Source organism: Phyllopteryx taeniolatus, chromosome 11, assembly GCF_024500385.1.
Source record: "Phyllopteryx taeniolatus isolate TA_2022b chromosome 11, UOR_Ptae_1.2, whole genome shotgun sequence".
Lineage (NCBI taxonomy): Eukaryota > Metazoa > Chordata > Actinopteri > Syngnathiformes > Syngnathidae > Phyllopteryx > Phyllopteryx taeniolatus.
The window spans coordinates 11,510,095-11,522,140 of NC_084512.1; positions in this window are offsets into that span (position 1 = coordinate 11,510,095).

The window sequence follows — 12,046 nt, forward strand, 5'->3', positions numbered from 1 at the left end:
CACAGTGACGGCTGATGAAGCTCGGAGAAGTAGAGCAGCAGAGGAGACTGCTTCATGGCTGTCTTGATGGAAATGAATTAACACTGGGGAAAATGAGACACAATCCTATAAACACTGCTGCTGGCAAAAGAAGAAAGCCATGGTGACCAACATAAACCAGAAAACACAGTCAGGATGTAACACTCCTGCTACCATCCACTGCTTGTTGGCAGGCTAGCAGGCCCAATAGGAAAGTGGAGGCTATGCAAGTCAGGAAGATGAGCCGCAAGACCTTGTACAGTACATTAGTCAGGAACATCTGCAGCACATTTAAAGGAACATCATCCTCCTCTTATTCTACTGCCAAGACGCCTCTGGTTGACCCAGGCTGTACCTAACACGTAGTGGCACTGCGCAACCTGTACTACATCTGGTTCGCCTTAACAGCCTCAGCAACAACATCGATAAGCTCTGAGGTGAGTCCGTTGAGGCTGCATTTCTCTTTTCGCCCTATCAGCCACAGCTTCTTACTGCTGAGAAGCGCCCCCCCCCCCCCCCAGTCCTACCGTTTCTTCTTACATCCCTTGCACCACCTCAAGTCTCGTCCCGCTCCTCGACATTTCTCGGTGCCTCACATCCGTTTGAAGTGGAAAAGGGGGCATTAGTTTTGGTTTCCTCTGCCCAAATCCCGCACAAGCCAGTAAAAATGCATCCAGGTCTGAGGTGAAGCAAGGGAATTCCTGTCCACTAAATACTAGACAAACACTTAAATTTGAATGTACGGACAGTCGAAGCAGAAGCTGAGATCAGCCCTCCAAAGATTTACAAGTTATGAGCCTGTCACTAACTGCCTAGTTACACTATTTACATGTAAGTGTGAATGGTCGGTTGTTTATATATGCCAAGGGACTGCCCGGCGACCATGATGGGTCATGGACATGTTATTAAGACACTTTAGAAACTGTTTAAATTGTGAAGAAAATGCATTATGTTGCCTTTAAAGGACAAACACAGTCTCATTGAAATTAAATTGTCTCGCATATTCATGAAAACTGTAAGATGTGATATAACCATAAACCCTCGTTTTTTTTTTTTTTTAATTCATTTCAGTATTGAGTTTGTGCTCGAGGGTCCTAGAAGGGTCGCTGGCTTTTGATTTCATTTTGCTGAGGTGGAAGTGGGGCTTCTGCCCTTTCCCCTGGCAAATCTCACTCTAAGTAGGTGCACTTGGTACTTAAGAAAGTCCCTGGAGATCTTTATGTGTTGACCCACTCCTGGTCAGATGTGCTTTGTTGGCTGACCTCTGTCCCTCCTGGATTATTACTGCATATGCTTCCAATCCACACAATTTGAGGATATACTGCCATCTACTGGCACACTACATAGACCGCCCAAAAGAAAAAGACCATTTCCCACTGCTATAATGTCTCTTGTGGTTAATGTTTTGAAGGAAGTCTAAGTAGATGTAATTTTCTTTCAGAGCTGGTTTGAGCAGTGATTTTCATACGTTTAGCTGCCGAGTGGTGTGGCTTGATGTTTTTATAGTATCTAAACAGCTGTAAGGACCTGCAAGTTGAAATCTTAATACAACCTGTGTTATTGTTCGTTGTACCACCACAAGCAGTTAAAGTCTATAGCGTGGCTATGGAAATTATTAGTGAAAGAATACCATATCACATGCATGTTAGTCAACTGGTATACGGAGATGCTGAGCCGGCACATTGAGGAAGGGTGGGCTCGGCACCCCCCACCTGCAAGAGGGGGCCCAAGCCAGCGAGCCCATCCCGCGGGGGACACAGCCAGGGGGACGCAACCCACTCCCCAGGACCCAGGGCGGTCCCCCAGCCCAACCGAAGTGCCCCAACCAGTCTCAAAGGGAGGGGCACGGGTACCGGACCTCCCCAACCACTAAAAGCGCCCCCCGCTGCCACCACCCCTGACACCTATGGAGAGCATGGGGGCCCCAACCACCAACAGGGCCCAACGCAGGAGCTAGCTGCCGCCTGAAAATTAAACAACAACAACAAGATCCATCCGTCCATTTTCTTTACTGCTTCTCCTCACTAGGGTCGCGGGCTGCTGGAGCCTATCCCAGCAATCTTCGGGCAGGGGGCGCGGGTACACCCTGAACTGCTCGCCAGCCAGTCGCAGGGCACATAGAGACAAACAACCATTCGCACTAACATTCACACCTGCGGGCAATTTAGAGAAAACCCACCCAGGCACAGGGAGAACATGCAAACTCCACACAGGCGGGGCCGGGATTTGAACCCCGGTCCCCAGAACTGTGAGGCAGATGTGCTAACCAGTCGTTCACCGTGCTGGCCCAACAACATAATAATAATTTATGTTTTCATAAATTTACATATGTGAAAATACAATTTCTCAATGGTGTATTTTCAAACTCAAATCTTTTCAAACGTGCACAGAGCATCTCAAGATGTCTTGCAGTCTCTCAATTTTCCCCCACCAAAGGCAAAGTTACACTAGGTGGCACTAAAGGACTCGGTATTCTCACAGTCAATGACACTTAAAATCCCTTGAACGTGTGCACCTTTTCCCTTTTTTTCCCCTTCCATTTTCACTGTCGACAAATATTTGGTCCTCAGTGTTTTGAACATTATACTAAACAAATATCCAGAGGATTTGTTTTTAGGGAAATGTTGCATTCGGGGCAAGCAGGGCAGTGCTTCACCGACTTTAGTAAAGTGCACTGTGGCTAAAAAATAAAAGGTATTAATATATAGTAGTGAAGCAACTGCAAACATTTTCTTGTATTATGTACACCGTCGTTGTTGTTTTTAGTGATTTCCTCTGTGTTTGTATCTATTTAACATTTTCTTCCATACCTCTATCCCTTGCTGTTTGTAAGACACTGCGGCCCTCCACCCCAAGTTGGAAACAAAAGATAAAGACAAATTGTAAGTACAAATTATTGTTCCATTTCTTTCCCCAGGTATGTAGCCTGGCTAAAGTGCGGTACAAACAATGACGTGAGAGGCCGCGCACAGTGAGGAAAAAAATCTGGAAGGGTGTTTTTACTGCTCTTTTATAATGTGTGGTGAACACTACCACACACAAATAACAATATCTCCACCTACAATCACAAGTTACTCACCCAAACCAGATAGCTGTCATGGTACAAAGACTGTACTGAGAGGCAGCATGGTGCCACAAGGAATCCAGACTGACAGAAATGACAAAGAAGAAATACCGGTAGTAGAAAAAGAAATAAAAGAAACTTGGCTAACTGTTAGCTAGTCTGGTAACTGAAGGAAATTATGCCCGTTTTGATATCTTGGCACAGTGAAAAATAAAATAAATAAATAAATAAATACAAATAAAAACTAACAAGGTTATTTCGACAAAGTAAGGGATAAAAAGTACAGTTATCTGTTTTCCTATGTAGGAGTAAAAGTAAAAGTCAAACAAATGCTGAAGTAAACTACCTGAAAAATCTACTTATTTAAGTATAACAACAAAATATTTGTACTTATATCTATCATTGTCTGCTCTAAATATTTTCCAAAAAGAAAATCACTATTAGCACAACCCACACCAAAGAACAATATTTTAGAGACATCCGATAATCAGGCCTTTGTTGACTTGATTGGGGGGAATTATCAAATTCGTCTGGATTATCGTTACGGTTCTAAACCACTTCAGTGTTTTGTTACAGTTTTGGACTGAGACATGTGGAACAGGTTCCACGCAAAACCTTGCGTATACTCCAGTTCTATTCTCCACACACATATTAATATGGCTATATGGGAAGAGGCTGAAGGTGCTGTGACAAGGAGGAGATGGAAGAAGCGCACAGAGGGGACCGATGAGAGGAAATGGTGCACATGATGAGCGTTGAATGGTAGGCCAGTGGGACCCTGTCATGCTGTCTGCTAAGTGGCTGTAACGCTAAAACAGAGATGACTGCAGAGGACAAGAATTAGAGACAGTGGGAGAAAAAAAACCTTGCCAAAATATTAATACCTGTCTGACAACCAATTTTCTGTCGTGTTTCATGACCTCTTCACTTTTTTCCGTAACTGCTGTGTAGCCCGAGTAGACTCATTGATAATTATTACGTTGAAGGATTGAGAAGTGAAAAATAGGGTTAGCAGCATGTTTTATTCAGATCATATTACAGTGAATTTCATATTTCAGCACGGAATCGTTTTTGAATTTCATGTTTCATGAGTATATTTTTGCAGGGACCCAGAAATGTCTCGGTCTGACGCTGCTGCGCTGTGCATCGTTTTGTGCTCGTGTCTTTGAGCTTTTCATCTGCAAAGTCTCGCGGAGAAACAATGATGACCCAGTTCTCTTCTGTCCTAATCACGGGCGTCCCTCAGCTCTGAGAGCCGCTGCGTTACCAAGACACAAGTGAGAGAGGCGTGGGAGCTCAGGGAGCGTGGGGGGGTGGGGTTGTTAGAGATAAAAAGAGACAGAGAGGCGTGAACAAAGTCAGCATGTGGAAGAGAAGAAAACGAGTGCGAATCTCAGCAGGAAAAAAGAGACGGGATGACAAAATATTAGGATGGATGGATGGATGATACTTTCAGAGAGAGAAAGAGAGAAGGTTGACGCATCGCATCTTCTCCGATTCGTCCCCTAAGGAGAGCACTTCTAAAAGCAGGATTGAGTCCATGACAGGCGGTTCAAGAGGGGAAACGGAGGACTGACGTTTCGTGCATCTTCATGTGCACAGATGCCTCTTGAGATAAAGGAAACCATGTCATTCGTCAGGTATAAGGATACAGTTGCAAGAAGGGGACATGCCGGCCTTTTGTAATAGAAGATGCCCAGGCAAATATTACATGCAGCATTCTTGAATCTCGTGCTCTCCTTTGTTATTATTAGATGAGATGTTTATTAGAATGGCACTAAAAGGGTTGGCGTAAGATTATGCTAGATTATTGTCAGCGTCTGATGTGGGAGAACAGCATCTGATTTTGGGATAAACTGCAAAAAAGGGTTGACTGCATAGTGTAAATCCAGGATCATTTCAATAATGTTATGTATTTTAAAAAGGCCTAAGACACAGAGCAGTATTAGGTTATAATAATTGAGATTCATTTTAAGACAAGATGAAGTCCTGGTTTACCACAATGTACATGGATGTGTAAAAATGCACAGGTGGTGAAGTTGTACATGCTTCTGCCTTTCATGCAGGCAGCGCGTGTTTGATTGCTGGCCCGTGCCCCAATACCCTGCCACGTGCGGCCCCATGCCATGTCAATGATAAAAAAATGCGTGGGTTGTGACATAAAGGGCATCACCAGGACCCTTCCTAGATCTGGCCATCCAACCAAGCTGAGTAACCGGGGAAGAAGGGCCTTGGTCAGGGAGGTGAACAAGAACCCTATGGTCACTAAGGTGGCGCTCCGGCGTTCCCTTGCGGAGATAGAAGAACCATCCAGAAGGTCAACCATTGCCAACGCAGTCCACTAGTCCGCATAGAGGGTAAGATGACAGCTGCCAAATATAGAGAAATTCTTCAAGAGAACTTGATCCAGAGTGCTCTGGAACTCAGACTAGGGCGTCGATTCACCTTCCAACACGACAATGGTCCAAAGCACACAGCCAAGATAATCAAAGGAGTGGCTTCAGGAGCAGCCTGTGAATGTCCTCAAGTGGCGCAGCCAGAACCTGGACTTGAATCCAATCGAACCTCTCTGGAAAGACCTAAAATTTGTTGTCCACCGAGACTGCCCATCCAACCTGACTGACCTTGAAAGGATCTGCAGAGAAGAATGGGAGAAAATGCCCCAAAACAGGTGTGCCAAGCTCATAGAGACATACTCAAGAAGACTTGAGGCTGGGATTGCTGCCAAAGGTGCTTCAACAAAATGTTAAGCCAAGGGTGTGAATACAAACAACCATTCGCACTCACATTCACACCTACGGGCAATTTAGAGTCTTCAATGAACCTACCATGCATGTTTTTTGGGATGTGGGATGAAACTGGAGTGCCCGGAGAAAACCCACGCAGGCATGGGGAGAACATGCAAACTCCACACAGGTGGGGCCGGGATTTGAACCCTGGTCCTCAGAACTGTGAGACAGATGTGCTAACCAGTCGTCCACCATGCCGCCTTAATGTTTACATTTTCAATAAATTTCAATAAATTTGCACAACTGTCTGAAAATAAGGTGGCACGGTGGACGACTGGTTAGAGCGTCTGCCTCACAGTTCTGAGGTGCGGATTCAATCCCCGGCCCCGCCTGTGAGGAGTTTGCATGTTCTCCCCGTGCCTCCGTGGGTTTTCTCTGGGCACTCCGGTTTCCTCCCACATCCCAAAAACATGCATGGTAGGTTCATTGACGACTCTAAATTGCCCCTAGGTGTGAATGTGAGTGTGAATGGTTGTTTGTTTGTATGTGCCCTGCGATTGGCTGGCAACCAGTTCAGGGTGTACCCCGCCTCCTGCCCGATGATAGCTGGGATAGGCTCCAGCACGCCTGCGACCCGAGTGAGGAGAAGCGGCTCAGAAAATGGATGGATGTCTGAAAATATGTTTTTACTTTGTCATTATGGGATATTTTATTTAGATATATTTTTTTAAGAAAACTATACTCAAATCAGCTTTAGAACAAGTCTGTCACAGCAAAATGTGGAAAAAGTGAAGGGGGCGTGAATACTTTCTGGTGGCACTATATATTGCAATCCTATAGATTGTGCTAGAAGTGACAAGGATCCTGTATAATGGTACAAGAAATTGTGTTTCCTAATAATTTTCTATTAACACCAGGGAAATTAATACAACTAAAACAATGAAAATGGCAAATATTTTTTTATTAGATTTCTGAAACACAACTTCTAGAAAAGTATTTTTCAAGTTTCCTGTGTGGAACATCCAGCTAAAGCTAACAATACATCAAATAAACAAAACGTTCAACTAAAATTTTGGCCAGGGTACAAATTATCTTGAGCTTAATTGTATTCAGTATTTGTATGTGGTATAACATTCTAGCGTACAAGCAAGACTTCTGTCTTTGTCTCTCCTTCACTGTGTTGCCCCCTCATGCATTTCTTGAGTGCACCGTGTACCATCTTTGCGTGACAGGGTCTTCATCATCTCGACGAATTACAGCCTAATCTCTCACTGTTTTATGAAGATGATTTTATTCGTCACTGTTCTTTTGTGACTGTTGTGAATTCTGTCTCTCATGTCTATGTGGAAGCTCCCCATTTTTTTAGGTCGTGATGGGAGGTAATGTTATTTATGTCTTGTGGGTCTAAGCACCCAAAAATTACATTTACTGTATATTCTTCTAGTCGTATACTTCAGATTGATATGAATTTTAATCATTCATCCTTTTCATTCATTGTGTGAGGTGATCTATTGTTTGAGTGTATCCACATGGTAAATGGTATTTATTGGTTTCACTTGTATTGCACTTTTCAACTTTTAGTAGGTGATTCACTGCGTGTTCCCTAAAGGGTCAATCTCCAAGTTGGCAGATGACCTGCATTTGTAGTTCATTTTCTGCTACAGTTTCAAATCATCCAGGCATATCCATTTTTTTCATCCACGTTGATTGGTTGGGGCCTCAGTATACACATTCCTGGGGTCTCATTGTATCTGTCTATAAAAGACACATAGCTGAACTTGTGAAGCCCTTTGAGACGCTTTGTGATCAAGGGCTATGTAAATTAAATTGACTTAAAGTTAATGTAATTTTACATTAAGTGAACAATATCATAGTTGCATAGCATAGTTTTTTTTATTTAAAGAAATTACCATGGAGGGCACGGTGTCCGACTGGTTAGCACATCTGCCTCACAGTTCTGAGGACCGGGGTTCAATTCAAGTTCAGTTACGATGGGTTTCTCATATGCAGTTATACAATACATCAAAAAAATAATATACAAATGTGGTGCACAAAAAAAAAGAAAAAAAAATCTCATTAAATATTTGAACAAATGCCATCCATCCATTTTCTGAGCCGCTTCTCCTCACTAGGGTCGCGGGCGTGCTGGAGCCTATCCCAGCTATCATCGGGCAGGAGGCAGGATACACCCTGAACCGGTTGCCAGGCAATCGCAGGGCACATACAAACAAACAACCATTCGCACTCACATTCACACCTACGGGCAATTTAAAGTCTCCAATGCTTGCATGTTTTTGGGATGTGGGAGGAAACCGGAGTGCCCGGAGAAAACCCACGCAGGCACGGGGAGAACATGCAAACTCCACACAGGTGGGGCCGGGGATTGAACCCCGCACCTCAGAACTGTGAGGCTGACGCTCTAACCAGTCGGCCACCGTGCCGCTTATTTGAACAAATGGTGAAGTAAAAATGAGAACTTGCCTAAAAGTAAACATTTATTCAAACATGCCAAGAAAATGGGATTTTGCCACAGTGGCTCCATGTTGATGTCACTCAGGTCGACTGTCAGTGATGCAAATGGACAGGAGAGTTAACGCTGGAGAAATTGTGCATCCAGCATGAAAACATCTCCAACTCGCAGGCACCCCTGTGACTGTGTTAGTGCCAGCTGGGGACTGTAAGGATGAATTTGACCTTGCCCGTCTTTACCCATATCTGGCAAAGCATCCATGCACAAGAGACATATTGCAAGATATTCTCATATGCTAGTTTAAAGGGGTAAAAAGATTTGAACAAGCGAGGATGCCATTTCTTCCATCAACGAATCGTTCCCAATGAGGATGTTGGTATGAGCCACTGCGTGAGTGTGTCCTGTACAGTATTTCTGGGGGAGGGGAAGTGTGACTAAAACAGAGCTAACGGTCAAGGGTGCCAAAGCTGGCGTGGCACAGACTTGGCAACATACTGGCAATAAGCCGGCATGTGGGGGAAGTGGGGGATCCCCTTGCCTGGAAGGCTGGGCTTGTCAGAGCTGAGGGAGCACATATCAATGACTTCTAAGCTCTCTGAATTATGCTAAGACATGTCTCCTTCAGGGAGCATGGTGTGGAGTTGAAAGTCATTGAAGGAAACGAAGAATTCACCGCTGCATGAAGCCGGGCTTCTCTGGCTATTTGTGCAATAGCCATGTTTAAAGAAATGGATACGTACAACAAAATGTGACTTACCAAATTGGAGTCTTTATGGATGAAGACATTATTAAATACCCAAAATGAACATTGTAATGCTACTGCATGTGACTTGATTTTCACAATGTGATATACAGTATATCTGTGCCATGCTGAGATGAATTACACCATCAGCCCGTGTTCTCCCCCTTCCCAACCTTTACACAAGGTGACCTTGGTTTTAACGTAATTTACAACTGAATGACATGTTCGCTATTCACGGGCCTGCCGTGCTGCATCAAGCATGCTAGTGTTGTGACATATTGCTGCACAGGTTTGTACAACTAAATGATACAATCCAATGCGTGCATATGTCCTCCATCTGATTTGCTTATGTGATCCTTTCTCTCTAAATGGAGTCAGAAACGGTTCTGGGATGAATGAGCAGGATAAACAAACACAGAAGTCGTTTTGGTGAGGTATCTTCCTGTTATCTGCAGCACAACTTTAAAAGAGTTAATGTGTAAAATAACAGTCCACACTGGTGAGACCTGGTTTCTCATGTGGTCCAAATCACATTCGACATTGGCGTGCCTCCATGCTCTGCCAACCAGCGGCTGATGATGTGAAATATGGATTTGCATGTCCGCCCACATCAACACGCCTTGGCTTTACTGTCAAGTTCATTTAGAAGCGGGCCCTTTTAATGGGCCTTTGATGCCAAGCTTGTGGCATCAGCAGAGGCGCTAAGAGAGAGTGGAAGAAAGTCCCGCAGGGTCGAGACCACAATGCAAACACGGGGCCAAAAAAGGGATAATGCTGTTCTCATAAAATTCTCACCGGCGTCATAATCAGCAATACACAGGCTACAATGGTGCAAGAAGCCGCACACAAGCTGCGTATGGGGCATAAACCTGCAGTTATTCATGCAACGGTAATATGTTGTTGGTGCCTCATGAGATTGTACACTGTACTTCTCAATTAGCCATTTCAGCATGGATACACTCTTCTGCTTCACAAAAGCAGCCAGCAGCCTTGCCTCAACACACACACACACACACATGAGAGGAGACCTACACAGTTATGTACATGAAGAGAGTTAGAGCCTCTGCTTTATGAGTTGCGTTGGATAAGATGGCCTTTGCAGAAAACATAAGGTAAAAGGTTACTCTCCTATTCCATTGTGAGAGGCAGTCTTACAGCTGTGGTCTATAAACAGATATCAGGTTGAAAACTGATGCCACACGCCACCACGTCAGATAATAAGATGACCTTTTCATGTACACGACTGAAATTACAAAATGTTAATGCCTTGACCCAAAGCTGCTAAAAGAGATGGGTTTTGGTGTATGCTTTTTTTTTTTTTTTATTATTTTTTTTTTTTACAGTAACGACAAAATCGACGGTTTCACATCTCCATACAAATTTGTGTCCATTTGTTTTCTACTTTTTTTTCCCCCTTTCAGTGAATCGTGGAGGCTGCCTGAGACAACCACAGTCCATCATGCAGCAGGAGACACCAGTGGCCTTTATTCTCACTGCCATGGTCCCTGACATTGTGTGAAAGGTACAAGGAAGAGGCAATCCAGTGAGACAAGTGAGAGTGGCAGAGGAAATGAGCAAAGGCTTAGAAAAAGGTGGGGCAATAGAATGGAAGGGGAAGGCCACATCACTTCTTAACTAGACTGCAGACCTCCGCCAAGGGTGAACAGTCATCAAAGTGAAAAAAATGATGGAGCACTGTATTTGTGTTTTTCTGTTTGTCCATATATTAGCAGGACATTTCCTGGTACTGGGAGGATGATTTAAGACAAGGGTCGGGAAACTTTTTGGCTGAAAGAGCGATGAAAGCCACATATTTCAAAAGGTATTTTCGTTGGAGCCATGTAATATTTTTTGACACTGAATACAATTAAAAGTGTGCATTTTTAAGCAAGATCGACAATTTTCTGTCTCTGAATTTATTCTTTTTAATGACGTTATACCAAAGCTAACCATCCATCCATTTTCCGTAGCGCTTATCCTCGCTAGGGTCGTGGGCCTCCTGGAGCCTATCCCAGCTGTCTTCGGGCGAGAGGCGGGGTACACCCTGGACTGGTCGCCAGCCAGTCGCAGTTTTTCCACATCAAGCATGAATTCTTTGGCATACTCACAATCTGTGAATTGCTTGCCGTTCCTCACAATTGCCTTCTTCCTGTTGCCCCCCGCTATATATTTCGATGCAAATGTAGCATGGCATGTGTCGAAGTGCCACTTTATATTTGCCCATTCCATCAATGTAATTGTATCATTGAATATTAGACAGATCGCAGAACCTGTTCTCTCCGCAAAGCCGAATTCCTCTGTCGAATCGTGTTAAAATGCACGGTACTGCTCATTTTTCTTTCTTTTTGCCATCTTCTTCAAAGGCTACCTGACTATTTGACTAAAAGGAGGGAAGTTTACTTGTTGACCTCACAACAACCTGGGTAGGCTACCGCATTATCCAATAAAAATAGAAGCTAACCCTACTGTACCCAGAAGGACAGCTAGCATTGGCTCCAGCCACCCACGTTGCGGTAGAAAATGGATGGTTAAAATGCATGAGAATCTTTTCTATTATGAACATTATTTTTAACACTGTGATTTCTGTAATGTTTGACTTTAAAATATAAGCGGACTTATTCATTATTTATTGTGTTTAGAATTGTCAGCTAAGATTTATTTGTGAGCCAGATGCAGTCCTCAAGAGAGCCACAGTGGCTCGTGAGCCAACCCCTGATTTAAGATGACGGCCGATAACATAGTTTCATTGCTACTTAAAAAGAAAAAGACCAAAAAAATAAAGAAAGAAATGTGAGAACATTGTGGAGTATTTTTTGTTTGTCTCTTATTTTTTTGGTTAGCAGCATAATGTCTGAGTCATGAGTTTATGACTCAATAGCATTTGTTGAAAGTACATTTTTGACCTTGTGAACTTGATCATAAGCAGTCCTCTTACAAAGTTTTCTGCAATAGTTTCAGCAAAGTTCCAGGAGCTTTAGCTTTTTCTTTTCTTTTAAACCTGTCCTGTTCAACGCATGGCCTTG